This window comes from Petaurus breviceps, unplaced genomic scaffold (genome assembly GCF_028583685.1).
Source record: "Petaurus breviceps papuanus isolate PSGF00001 unplaced genomic scaffold, PetGlider_PUasm1.0 178, whole genome shotgun sequence".
NCBI lineage: Eukaryota > Metazoa > Chordata > Mammalia > Diprotodontia > Petauridae > Petaurus > Petaurus breviceps.
Genome location: NW_027185777.1, coordinates 32,178,357 through 32,190,882, shown reverse-complemented (window position 1 = coordinate 32,190,882; position 12,526 = coordinate 32,178,357). Strand labels below are relative to the sequence as shown.

Below are 12,526 nucleotides of genomic sequence, written 5' to 3'. Positions count from 1 at the left end.
AAGATTGCTTCTTTAACTTATTCCTCCAGCCAAATCTGCCATTCCCCTCTATCAATGCTGTCTTCACTACTTTTCCATCCATATGGTGCTCCTTAAGAACACTGAGAAGGAAGACTATTTGGGAGATGATCGTTTCAGCAAAGACTCTTCTAATAAGAACAAAGATCTTGTGATCTAGAAACAGAAACCTTTTTTTTTTCTGGTGACACCCCCTGAAACCTATTTTTGAGGACTGGAAAAGGCAGAGATATATTTGTTTCCTACCAGAAATATGTAAGGATTGCTACCCTGGGCAATCCTAAAGAACAAATATGCATTTTCAGATAATAATAAAATTGAAAATACAAACAAGCCCTAAAGCTACTCCAGCTGATAAAACAGCCAGCATTTTCATTAGAAGCAGTGAACACTCTGCATGACACAATGAATAAAGAACAAGGCTATGTTGTGGTGGACTTATAACTTTGGGGATTTTACAATCTATTCCTTATCATCTGTCTAAGTTGGAATGCCTGGATAATAACTTAGCCCAAGACACCAGGAAAAGGATGGTGCCTTCACATAAATCATATACCACTGAGTACATTGCTCACTAAACAAATACCAATAGAAGGAGAACTGCTAGCCTAATGGTAGGGAAATGCCAGACAAAATGTACACTCAGCAAAATGTTTACCAATGACACTGAACAAGAAGGTTCATTAAGACCCAATTTTCAAGGGCATTGGGCATTTCTTTTTTTTTTGCATATTCTTAGGCAAAGATGAAGTGCATTTTGGATAGATGAGGAATAGATTTTTTTATTAGTTGTTTACTTGGGGAAGATATTAGGAAATTGGTCTACTTCTTTTACTACCACATGCTTGCGACCAATTATTTCAGTTAATTATAGCATAAATTATCGCCAGTGGTTATTACTGTTTAGAAGATGAGTTTTTATATAAACAAAGAGCATAGTATTATTTAAAACACACACATATCATAATTTTTACATGAAGTCCAGCTAAATTCTCTTCCTATTTTATCTTGGACCCAACCTGGAGTAAAACTTAAGCATGTGTACAAGATGAATGCACTGAAGGATAAACTCAATGAGCTGCCAAACCATTTGGATGCCATAATCTGGACAATATACATTCATAAGCAACATGGATTTTTGCTATTATACAGAGTTCAGGGTTTGTTTGTTTGTTTTTTGAGTGTTCATAGTTTATACTGAAAAAGAACTGTAGTTTTCTGAGCATGATTACATTAGTGCAATGTTAGCTGAAAATAGGTGATACTATAGCATTCTTAGTGAGGACGTCAATCAATTGCCTTATGGTAGTAACTCCCAGCCCTGTAATGTCTCAGCTTAAAAGTTCTCTCTTTGACCACTGTTCCCCCCAAGTATTGAATTCTCTTATTTGAATGTAAGTGCCTTGAGGTCAGGAATTGTCTTTATTTTGTATTTGTATGTCTCTTATACTTAGCGTTATGAATATAGTAAATTTAAACTTCATAAATTATTTTCATTCATATAGCACTACATGTATACATAAGTGTAAAAGTATACATGTGAATATTATATGAGCTTTTTATATGCACATATATATAATATAGGCACTAATGGAGAGAATATACATATACATATAAACACACATAAATAACTTTATATGTAATCTCATTTTCATTTCATAGCAATCCTGTAATATAGGTGTGTAATGGGAATGTAAATTTAAAGATCTTCCCTGCCTCTAGGCTAAAGTGCACCTGGAGCCTGCGGTGGGAGGCTTGTTTTTCAGTAGATATGTCTTGATTGGCCAGTGAGTCAATAAGGTTGTAACATTCTTTGAGCCAGGAGAAGGCTATATAAGCTCTGATGTGTAGCTTTGTTTTGGGGCTCACTTTGAGAAGTGTTCTGTGATTTGATATGGATTCTGGGAAGCTGTTGTCCAGAGCCCCCCGGCTTTGAAAAACCCAGATGTTGTAACCAAGACGCTGATTTGGTATGGATGTAATGGTTGGACAGTTTGGAAAGCTGTGTACTTGATCTGTTTCTGTCTTGATAATTCTGCCTGTATACTTTGAAGTTCGGGGTGCTGACCTTTTTCCCCTGAACTAGGTAAATGATACATATTTGACTGATTAAAGTAAGCTTGTTAACCCATTTTGAGTTGCTTTCCTTTAACAAAGCAGATCCAAGAACCTGTGGGCAGCCACCCTGAGGACGCTTGGGGTGCTTGCTGCTACAAGGTGCCATTATGATCTCCATTTTCAGATGAGGAAACAAAGGCATGAAGAGTTTAAATGGTTTTATACGTGGTTTTACAAATAACATTTGAAATTTGAATTGAGCCTAAGTCTTCCTGATTCTAACATATTATCCCATACATCATGCTGCTTTTCAATAATGATTTAAGTGACATCATCAAAAATACCTGCTTAGAAACAGAGATGAGGTGATCATATGTCCAAAGCAAGATGGTACAGAAGGTCATCATTACTATGCTGATACTTACTAAGTGTAAAAAGAGTGAATGAAATATCTCCAGTGAATTGTTTGGCTACAGAATGGATGACTTATGAAAGTATAAGATTATTAATGGCATAAGACAAGATGTTTTGGATACCAGTAGGAGATATATGTCCATAAAATAATCAGAGGAACTATTGACTATAATATGCCAATGAGATCATGACTTAGAGTTTATAACCATCTTGTTTCATGGTGAGACTATATCTTTGTTAGCCTGCAGAATAGCATCTCTTTCAATCTGAATAAAAGAGGCCAATTCCCTAGGGCACCCCATAAACTGACAGAAAGAAATAGAGAAACAAGGCTTTACCCATGGAACATTCTGTACTGACTCATATAAATAGCAAAGAGAAAGACATGTCCTAGAATGGTGGAAGAGTGCATGGGTTAGGCACTTCTTTTCTGGAAAGAGGTCCCTACATTTCTCTCAACTTCTGAACCAAGGAAATAGAAGGAAGGAGCCAGTTCACATTAACAACTCTGAACTCCAGTTGTGTTTGCCTTGTATAAACAACTAACTCCAGTCATAAATTAATAGGATGATCAAGACTTAATGTAGCTGCTAGGCTTCTTCTGTCCTATCCTCTTTTCTTATGAGTATGACTGAATATTTGCATGTCTTTTCTGGTTTGGTATCTTGCCACCACATCATCAGTTGGTCTTGTGTGGAAAACCAAAACAAAAATAAAATGCCCACTCTTTTGAATTTTCTGCAATTACACATATTTTCCTAAATAACTGCATTATATATCTCCTCACCAAGTACCATATAAGCCTGCTTGTCAGAGGAGCAGGCAAAGGCAAATGAGCTCAGCTTATAGATTGATCCTAGTCACCAGGTCACTAAGTGAAATATATAAAGTAAATTAGTAAGCATAGTGTAGCACAATCCATTCTTATATTGGAAAATGCAATATGCATATCTCTGAGAAGGATAAGCCTTAGTATTTGTCTTGGAGAAAGTGGAATAAACAGGACAAAGTACTTTGTGTGAGATAACTCAGGTTCTGTCTGGGTAATACTGTTTACTAGATGTGTGGTACACTGGACAGCTCAGTTCTTTTGTGATAGTTTCCTAACCTAATGAGAATGCTGAGTTATGTTTTCTTAACATTTTGTACTACCTCTAACTTTCACATGAGTAGTACTTTATTAATTAGTATCATTACAGCAAAGATTGAAATAAGGTATCTATAAAATTATAGTGAGGATACTATTGATATCCACAAGGAATGTGAAAATTTTGGAAAACACAAAGTTTGAAGTTAACTAATGGAGGGAAGAAATGGTGGAAGAGAATAAGATTTATAATAGTGTCTACTATGTGCCAGCCCCATTTTACAGCTGGAGATGCTGAGACAAACAACAATTAACTGACTTGACCATGGTTACAGTCTAGTATGTGTCTGAGCTGCTATATGAATTCAGGTACTCCTGACTTTGGGCATTAACCATTGAGCCACCTGGTTGCCTCCAATCAAAACAGAAGGTATAAATTATCAATTCAGACAAAGAGTTGTATCTACTGAACATTTTCTATGCCAACATTTATATATTGGCACTTGCTACTGTTGAATTCTCTTTTGTCTGATGCAAAAAATTGGTCATTTTCCCATTGTTATTATTACTTAGTACCCATTTCCCATTATTACATAGGTTCAAGATCTATTTAAATTATTAAGGCATGTTAAAGTTTTATACTGACTTAAAGATATAACCAATACAATTAGCTTTTAATATTTCATTTATTCAGTCATTAGATGGCAACTATGTGAAATGGAGTATGGTAGTCAGTGAAGAGGAATTAAAAAAAATTAAATAACAAAAAGCATCTGTGTTGCCTGGATAGCAGAATCTAGAGAAGTGAAAGCTAAATCAGAGTCTCCAGTGCTAGAGGCATGTTGTGTGTGTGTGTTTGCATGTGTGTTTGTGTGTGTTTTTTCCGCATTCAGGTAAATTAACTTTCATGTTTCACTACTGAGTTTGTGGCTGGATAAGGCACTTTTCAGAACTGTCACTTTGGGATATAGACCAACAGGTAATTTACTTACGTGGTATAATTTGTCTTGTAATTGATGTTGACTTCTCTTATAGGTGAGTCATGGTCCTGAATCCTGCAATCCTACAAAATTAATTTTAAACATAATTAGCAGGCAGCACAGAGAAACCTAAAAGGCATAAGGAATGGACCTTGACATCAAGGAACATTCAATTTCTTTTGAAAGGATAGATAGAAAGACACCAAAGGTTAAATAACAATACACATGCTTAATAATGGAATAAAATACAAATATCAAAAATCTGCACTTCATCATCAGTTACCAAGTCAGATATTAGATAATAAAGTTCAAGGAGTACAGAGGCTGCTAAATTCCCTATGAGTAGATCAATAGAGAACTTAAAATACCTTTTAAGGGGACAAATATAGCTAAACATCTTTGGAATTAGAAGAAAATATTTTAAGGGAGATAAACATTATATAGAATGAAGAGAAAGGATTCATTAGTGATGGATAGATCTCTTGAGTGCCTACCTCTTTCATGCCAGTGAGTGTCTTTCAATTTATGATAAGTAGAGAATCATCCATTCTCTGGAAAATTGGTTATTATGTTTTTAGATATATTTCAGAATGGATAAGTAGCCATTAAAAACCAAGTGTCTGGATTCATAGTAAAGAAAATGAAATTACTAAAAGATTCTATAAAGCAGAATAGTTTACTTTAACCGGAAATAGAGATGACTTTTGACTGTTCTTGGCACACTTGCTCTAAGTAGTATGACTTTAAGCTTGGCAGAATATTTTTTTTTCAGAGTCCCACCATTATAAGGTAATAGGTAGCTTTTGCTCATTTCTATAGACAGAAATTTCATAGCTTACAAACCAACTATGAAAACTTGATTTAAAAAAAAAACTTTATGAAAATAAGAAAGCCAAACAGAGAATTAAGGGACTATACATTGTTCATTCATTGTAAGTGAATTTCCCAAATGACCTCAGTGAATACATCCTTCAGTTCAACAAGCATTCAAAGAGTGCCTATTCTGTAAGAGTAACTAGAGACTCAACATAGTCCATGGTCTTGAACAGATTCTATGTAATTGCCTTGTCAAAACACATATGTTCCCATAAAGCAGAAAGAAAGATTAAAAAATCTATGAGGGGGAGAGCAAGTATGAATTGTATTTTTGTCCATGTTGGCCAAAAGTAACTTGTAGTGATACGACATAAATAAATTCACAGATTTATTGTTTAGCAACCACAGGAATTTTTTTATAGAAGCAAAATAATTACAAAGTTGACTCAGAACAAAATTTATGAAATAATAAAGAGTTATAGTGGGTGGAACCAAGAAGGTAAATTAAAGGCAAGGACTTTCCTGAGCTCTCCCAAACTCCCTCCAAAGAATGTTAAAAGAATACCTCAAAAAAAATTCTGAAGTAGCAAAACAAAGAAAAGGACAGAGTGAAACAATTTTCTAGTCCAAAACTATTTAGAGGTCCTGGAAGAAAGATCCGTGTCACTGGGGTAAGACTACAGCACATTCCAGCACAGGCTATACTAACACAGGCGATCCCAGCTCAGATCATACCATCTCAGGCCTTGGAGTCAAGGGAATCTCCAGTAGTGGGTCTAGAGACCTCGAATCACAGGTGGTGGTCTGACAACTGGTCAAAAGGAGATTACAGGAGTAACTTTGCTAGCCCCAGAATCAGGACTCTATTGCATTAACTGTACATGGTTCCAAGTGACAGTACCACAATACCAAGGTGAAGAGGACCACTAACAGGAGCAGGTACCCTGGACACAGCTCTAGGGAGGAAACAGTGCTTGTAGTCACTTACAGACCAGAGTACAGGTCAGGAGAGAACTGGGCACAACTCTCTCTAGACTATAACACCTCGGAAGAACTGATAGACTGTGATAGTAATGGAATATAAAGATTCCCCTGTGTTGGCTTGGTTTTCAAATTGATTGTGTTAAAGCCCAGAGCTTGTTAATCCCACCTGTGGGATGGACTTGTTGATGTGAAAAGAGAGTCCTGAACTGGGAGGAGCTGGTGATGTAGATTTGGAGAGACAAGAGAGAGGCAGAAGAACTTTTTGGAAGCAGCACCTCGTGGAGGCAGAGAGAGACTGAGAGAATTGCTGGGGGCCACTTTGAATTGCCCTGGACTTTTGAGACCTGCCCCCTGAGCTGCCAAGGACTGAGGAGACATGGTTGTTTTGCTGTTGTTTGTCTGTCTGTTTTGATGTTGTTTTGCCAGATTTGTCCACTGGTGAAAGACAGTCCTTTTGTTGAAGAAGTCCCGGAACCTGGCTGTTGGCTAAGAGCTGCTGAGACTGTCCGGCAGACAGAGAGTGAATACTGTCCACTGGTGAAGGACAGTGCTGTTGTTGCAGGGGTCTGGAGACTGTCCTGCAGACAGAGTGAATACACCCAGAATTAGGTGTCTATTTTAACAGCAGGAGGAAAAACCTGGGGCTTGAGACAGAGCCTCCTCACCTACTCCCAACATGGGAGCAGAGCCCAACTTTAACATAAAGTAAAAATTCAAGAAATGGCTGGGAAAATAAGCAAACAACAACAACAAAATAACCTAAATAAAGAAAGCTTTTATGGAAACAGGGAAGATTAAAACACAAGCTCAGGAAAAGACAACAAAGTCAAAAATGTTATATTGGGGTGAGGGGGGGCTAGGTGGCACAGTGAGTAAAGCACCAGCCCTGGAGTCAGGAGGAACCGAGTTTGGTTCTGGCCTCAGACACTTAACACCCACACAAAAAAACTAGCTGTGTAACCTTGGGCAAGTTACTTAACCCCAATTGCCCTCCAAAAGGCAAAAAAAAAAACCAAATATTATATTCAAAGCCAGAAATAAAAATGTGAATTGGCTTCAGGTGCAAACAAAATGCTGTAAGAGCTCAAAAAGTCTTAAAAATCATATGAGAGAAGCAGACTAAAAATTGAGAAAAGAAATGAGAGTGATACAAGAAAATCATGAAAAAAAGCAAACAGCTTGGCAAGGGAGGCATAAAAATAGTGAAGAAAATAACATCTTTAAAAATACTAAGCCAAATTGTAAAAGAGCTACAAAAATCCACCAAACAAGAGAACTACTTAAGAAGAAGTGTCAGCCAAGTGGTAAAAAGAGGTACAAAAGGTCACTGAAGAAAAATAATTCCTTAATTCCACTTACTCTGGAGAGCAATAAAAAGTATGCACACCCTTTGGCCTAGAAATACCAGTTCTGGGTCTATATTCCAAAGAGTTTATACAAATTGAAAAAGGACCCACATGTACAAAAAAAATTACAGCACCTCTTTTTTGGTGGCAAAAATGTGAAATTAAGGGGATGCCATCAGTTGGGGAATGGCTGAACAAGTTATAGTATATGAATGAAATGGAATACTACTATACTATAAGAAAAGATGAGCAGGCAGACTTCAGAGAAACCTAGAAAGATTTGAATGAACTGATGCTGAGCGAAGTGAGCAGAACCTCAAAAACACTGTACACAATAATAGCTACAATGTGCAATGACTAACTTTGATAGACTTATGTCTTGTTAGCAATGCAAGGATCCTTGATCGTTCCAAAGGATTCATGATGGAAAATGTGTTCACATGCAAAAAAAAAAAAAGAAAGAACTATGGACTAAATGCATATTGAAGAGTATTGTTTTTTTTTTCCTCTCTTTCCTTTTTTTTTGGTTTGTTTCTTCTTACTTGTGGTTTCTCTCATTGGTTCTAATTCTTCTTTGCAACATGACTAATGTGAAAATAGTTTAAATATGAATGTACATGTAGAGCCTTTATCAAATTACATGCCATCTTGGGGTGGGGAAATGGGAGAATCAGTGAGAAAAATTATATCTCCAAATCTTTTTAAAGTGAATGTTGAAAACTATTTTTTTAAAAGGAAGCTAGAATCATATTTCTACAAATTATCAAGAAAAGCTTCCCTGATATTCTATGACCAGAGGCTAAAATAGAAATTGAAAAAAATCATCAATCACTTCCTGAAAGAGATATTTTATTAAATAACAATGGATTATAATGAAAAAGGAATTTAACATGATTAGACTTCAAATGATATTATAGAGCAATATACATTAAGGTTATTTAATATTAGCTTAAAATAGCAAACTATTTTATCTAATCTAATCAAAAATCAAAAACATTTGAAAACAGTAAATTAATTTCAAAGAAATCCAAAAATAACAATTACTGGTAGAAGAGCTTTTTATCATGGGAACTTTGGGAAAAACTGATAAGTAGTCTGGTAGAAATTATGTTTAGACTTGTATTTTATACAGTATAATCCAATGAATAATCTATCCTAATAAAAATGTCACATGACAAGAAAAAATTCAGTACCCAATAATTTTAGATCTCTAAACATATATGGATGGAAAAGTGAGGTTTAAACAAGTGGGAAGAATTATTAGCCATATAAGAAATAAAGGCAATAATAAAATGTAAGCAACAATTTTTATTAGAGTATATACAAAAGCTTTTGCTTATTGAAAATCAATGCACACAGAATACCATGAAAACTCTGAAATGGGATCATAGGATCAATATTTAGATTTCAAAGGAATCTTTTAAATTATTTAGTCCAAACCCTTATTTTATGCATGAGTAAATGGAGACCCAGAGAAAATACATGTCTTTAAACAAAGCCATATTGATATTATGTGGGAGAGTTAATAAAGGAATTACATACTGGTTCTCTTGAGTTCAAATCTTGTATACTTTACATTAAACTATATTCCTCCAAAATCTTTGAATCAAATAACATTTGTATCTAAGGAAATTATTTGAATTTATAAGACATTTCCCCAATAAATCAATGATTGATGGATGTGAATAGGTAGTTTTTTTTCATTTCACATGATGTGGTCATGAGGTTTATTCCATATTGTTTCAGATATGCCCCCTTCATCATAACTTCTCCTATTGCTTTAACTCTACTTTCATCTTTATATGCTTATTTACTTTTAGAAAGAAGTCCCCTAAGGGTCCCTCTATTATTATTTCCCTATTTTTTTTATTCAAATAAATACCTTCTTTTTTCTTCATAGTCTTTTTTCCTTCAAGGATAAGTTTCCAAATAATAAATGCCAGTGATCAACAACTAAATGAAAATCATCAAATGATCCAAATAACTAACAATAAAAAAAGTAAAAACAATCCTGAAGTGTCACCACACATCATACAAATTAGGAAAAAAAAAGTTAAAAAGATAGAAAAAGTCAAAAATGAAGTGATTTTGAGAACAAAGACACATTAATACAGCATTGATACACCTATGAATCAGGCTAAACATTTTGGAAAGAAGTTTGAAATTATATGAGAAAAGTGACTAAACTTTTAACCTAGCATTCTGTTTTGGAGAAATTCATCTTAAGGAAGCCAAAAATAGGAAGAATGACCAAAATGTAGCAAAATTTTCATAGAAGCCCCTTTTCAATGGTGCTACAACAAATTGAATACTCATTGGGAGGATGACTGGACACACTGTGGCATATGAATGCAATGGAATATTGCTGGAGTCAGAAATTATGAATATGAAGGATCTGGAGAAGCATGGGAAGAGTGATAAGAACTCATGCAGAGTAAAAAAAAAAAAACTAATATTGATCCCAGGGTATAGACAATTAAACATTCCTCCTTCCTCAGTAAAATGTTGAGGAACTATAAAGACAGAATAGAGCATATGCTTTCAGATGGAGTACCAGTAGTGACAGTTTTAGCTTAACTCTTTTTCTGTGTTACAAGGGAGGGTTCCATTCCAAAAGTGAAGGCTAGAGATATATCCAGAAATAAGTGGAATATTAAAACAATATGTATCAAATATGTGAAAAGGCATCTGGATCAACATGAGACCATTATAATATTTGCATGGAAAGGACAAAAGGACACTTAAAGAAATATTTTTGAGTATAGGTAGTAGTATTGTAAAAATGATATTACATTTATTGTTTCATTCCATAAACATATAAATATGAAACTCAGGTTTGCAATGCACAAAAAGTAAGCACTACCAATAGGTATACCTGGAGGGCCTCTGTCTAGTGGAAAGGGTTCCTTATAAGCACATCAGAATAAAGTAATATTTTTCAACTTTCTTGGGTTGGGAGGTGGAAAGGAGACAAAGGTAGAGGAGGGAGGAGAGGGAGGGAGACAGAGGTAAAAAAAGAAAAGGGGGAGACAAGAAATGGAGAGGTGGAGAGAAGAGAAAGGAGAGAAAGAGGGAAGGAGAGAGTAAGGTGGGTAGAAATAGAGAAAACAAAGAGAAAGAGAGGGAGAGAAGATGGAAGGGAGAAAAGAATGGAGGGAAGGAGAGAAAAGGGGAGGAAGGAAGGAAGGGAGAGAGATTGTCTTTTATGCTTGTAATGCAGAGGTCTTTGACAGTCATGTAAAGATCACAATCATCCCAGCAGGAATGCCTGATTTGTCAGTACCTATAGTGCCAGAGGCTTCCCTATAAGTGCCTTGATGTATTTAGTGAGCTTTATTTGTATTAGACATGCATTTTTTGATAGGGAAAGGGAAAGGACGGTATATTTTGTGTTAAATGTTCAATTCCTGACACATATGTACCTAAAGATGACAGGTTGACTGTTGATCAGTGTCTACAATTAAAGCACAAAGAAAAGTGTGGGAACAAGGAGGTAAAGGGACTCCTCACACTGGAAGCCCTGGACCATCTTTGGGGTGTACCCTACAGGGATCATCTAATGATTTTTCTTATCCCAGGGGCACCGAATGCACCAGCATGTTACACTAAGCATATGCTGAGAGAATGTGTAAAATCAATCAACATCCAGCAAGTATTTGGTGAGTCCCTACTCTGTGTTCAGCACTATGCTAAGTACAGCAGGGGGGGGGGGGGGAGCACATTCTTTCTTTCCTCAGGGGTTCTTCCCCATTATGTGGTTATTATGTAATTTGCATAGATAAGACTAATACAGAGGAAAAAATGCGAACACTACAGGACAGTGTAGAATTGAGTGGTAAACTACATGGTAGAGAAAATAAGTTATAATAACAATAAAAAGAGACACAATGGGGTTTAGATGATAGATGATTTGACTTGGTGCCAGAAGACATGACTTCAACTTCTCTGTATGAAAAACAGTGTAGTATAATGGAGAAGCTACTGGATAGTGACAGGAAGATCTGGGTTCCAATATCACCTCAGATATTCACTAGCTCTGTCTGTGACCTTAAGAAAGTCACTAAATGTCTCTATTCCTCAATTTCCTCATCTGTAAAATAAGGTGGTTGAATCTGAAGGTTCCCTTAGTCCCTTTTAGCTTTCAATCTATTATCCTGTGATCAATGTTACTTGTGCAACCATGAGCAAGTATCCTATGACCTATGATACTTATGTGACCATCATTTAAATTTTTCGTATCTGAGGCAATAAGACTAAATTTTCTAATGAGTTGTCCATAGTATAAGATATTTAGAGCTATGTAATGCCAAGAAAAGGTAACTTCCAAAGCTTCAAAATACCAGCATAGCAGCCCTTCATTTTATTCAGTGATAAATAAAGAACAGAGAAAATCAAAATACAGCATTCACCAAGTGTAATTCAATAATTTCCAAGCACTACTGTACCACCAGACAGTATATTCATTTAGTCAATTCCAAAGACCCTCTTCTCAAATAGAGATTAGTTTGCAATCATAAACAAAGTACATTCATTGGGTTAGTCACAGAGAACAAAAAAGTCAAAAGTTTCCCACCCCTGGATCACAACTGAATTACAATTATCATCGGTTAACAGCCAAGCACCTTCACAAAAGGGGCAGTAGAGAGCACAAAGGCCATTTACCCCTGAGTTACAGAAAGGTTAAGATATCATCACAGCTTTTAAATACCCAAAGAGAGTTTTTCTTCATTTTGACCTGAGGCAAGTTCTCAGCAATCTCTGTTCCTGGGGAGACAAAGCTTAACAAAGCCACAAAATACATTGCCAGTGTCCTCATTAACTCA

At 35.7% G+C, this 12,526-nt stretch overlaps 1 long non-coding RNA gene across 1 annotated transcript in view; it reads right to left on the bottom strand.

The window, feature by feature from the left end:
* The window catches only part of LOC138159802 (uncharacterized), a 413,356-nt gene extending 408,715 nt beyond the window's left edge, over positions 1–4,641 (bottom strand). The window contains exon 1 of the long non-coding RNA XR_011167986.1: positions 4,570–4,641. This is a non-coding gene — a long non-coding RNA (uncharacterized lncRNA). The remainder of the gene's footprint in view (positions 1–4,569) is intronic.
* Positions 4,642–12,526: the final 7,885 nt, after the last annotated feature.